The sequence below is a fragment of the Nanorana parkeri genome, unplaced genomic scaffold, assembly GCF_000935625.1.
Source record: "Nanorana parkeri isolate BGI_ZX_2015 unplaced genomic scaffold, ASM93562v1 scaffold1357, whole genome shotgun sequence".
NCBI lineage: Eukaryota > Metazoa > Chordata > Amphibia > Anura > Dicroglossidae > Nanorana > Nanorana parkeri.
This window is the reverse complement of record NW_017307625.1, coordinates 287,480-289,896: the sequence shown is the minus strand read 5'-3', so window position 1 is coordinate 289,896 and position 2,417 is coordinate 287,480.

The window sequence follows — 2,417 nt, the reverse complement described above, 5'->3', positions numbered from 1 at the left end:
TGTATATATATATATATATACATACGCACACAGTATATACATACATATACAGTTTACTGTTATTTTAGATTATAGATGGACATAAAAGAAAATACATACAGTACAAACTAAATTTCCATTCCAAAATGTTTCCAATACCTGGTATTAACAAACCTTTATTGAAACCATTATGTAATAATTTGGTCACTGAATAGTTTCAGTCCTTAATCTTAAGAAAATATCTTTACTCAACAGTCTAGAAGTTCAGTGTGCATATTACACCATAACCACAAGTAAGTAAATATACAATATCCATAGTTTTAGAACCCTTTTTTGTCATGTTTGTGAAAAAGCAGGCTTTTCAAAGACATTCTCAGGTAACAGGAATTTGCAGCATATACATTTATTGTTACCACATTTAAATCAGCTTGAAATTGAAAGGAATTTTCAGAGTGGGTATTGTTTATATACAATGTAAAACAGAATGGACAGCATAATTAATACATTCCATTAAAAATTCCCATATGTTTTCAATATCAATGATTTTATGTTTTAAAATGCAAAGGACAGTGCTGCATAGGTAGCCAATCACAGATCAGCTTTTATTTTACCTTAAAGTGATAAAAGCTAATATTTGATTGGCGTCAGTGTAAAGCCACATCATGGAACAAATTTTCACTGGCACTTCATGTTCTCTGGTATTTGCCCTAAAAGTTGCTATAAATAGAAGATTTGTAGGCAGATATTATCTTATGGGGACTGTTTGTATTTAAGCTTTTTTTTATTTTTTAAAGCATATGTCAATAAGGCAAAACTAAAAAAAAAAAAAACATATGCAGTAGATCTCTGCACCATATGCACATTCCCCCACTAAGAAGTTGAGGGTCCTCCTTTTTTAAAAACACCAATCCTTGATTGGGAGATGCATTATTCTGTATGTGGTGTTATAGAACAGTACAAACCCCTTGAACAGTGTCAGTCAGCAACACCATCATCTACCACGACATAATTTGCATGTGTAATTCATGTTTTCAATTATTAATAATATTATACAGGATTTATATAGCGCAAACAGTTTGCACAGTGCTTTACAACAATGAGGGAGACAATACAGTTAACAATACATGTTCAGTACAGGAGGTAGGGAGGCCCTGCTCATGAGAGCTTACAATCTGGTAGGAGGGGCAAGTGATACAAAAGGTAATAACTGTTTGGGAGGATTTAATGGAAGAACTGAAAGGACAGTTATATCGAGGTGGAATAGGCCTCCCTGAAGAGATGAGTTTTCAAGGATTGCCTAAAGGTGGACAGAGTAGGAGATAAGTGGACAGATTGGGATAGGGAGTTCCAGAGAATGGGAGACACTATGAAAAAGTCCTGGAGGCGAGCATGTGAAGAGGTGACAAGAGAGCTGGAGGTCTTGGAAGGAGAAAAGGGGACGGTTTAGGTGATATTTTAAGATGAGGTGGGCGATGTAGCTTGGTGCGGAGTTGTAAATGGCTTTGTAGGTTATTGTTAGTATTTAGAATTTTATACATTGGGCCAGTGGTAGACAGTGGAGCGATTGGCAGAGGGGGGTGGCGGACAATGATTGGTCGGTAATGTGGAAATGTCTGGCAGCAGAGTTCATGATAGACTGAAGGGGGGAATAGCCTTTGTAGTAGACGGTCAACAAGGAGGGAGTTACAGTAGTCGCGGCAAGATATAACAAGATAGTAAATTAGAAGCTTTGCGGTGTCATTTGTTAAAAAGGGACACATTTTGGAATTGTCACGAAGGCTGAGTCGGCAAGATTTGTATAGTGATTGGATGTGGGGCTGAAAGAACAGCTCAAAATCAAGGATTACACTGAGGCTTGATGGTAGGTGTTGAATGTAGTGCTGTTGATTGTGATGTCTGGGGAGGGGAACTGGAAAGTAGGAAATATTATAAGCTCATTTGTGGAGAGATTTAGTTTGAGGAAGTGGTGTGACATCCATGTTGATATGTCAATTAGCAGGTTAGTGATGCTTGAAGAGATAGAAGGGGTGAGCGCTGAGGGGTGGGGAGATATATTTGGGTGTCTTCAGCATAGAGATGGCATTGGAAGCCAATAGAGGTTATCAACTGACCCAGGGAGGAGGTGTAGTTGGAGAATAGAAGGGGCACAAGGGACTCCCATGGATAGAGGAATAGGAGAGGAGGAAGTAGAGTTGTAGGTGACACTGAAGGTGTGCTGGGATAGGTGGGAGGTGAACCATGAGAGAACAGAGTCTTGGAGGCCAAGGGATTGGAGTTTATTGAGGAGGAGCGGGTAGTCAACTGTATCAAAACCAGCAGAAAGTTCCAAAAAATATGATTATAGAGTAATGGTCTTTGGTTTTACCGGTTCGTCGATCATTAGTAGGTTTTAGAATGGCAGTTTCACATTTAGCTTGACTTAAATACAGCAGCAGCAA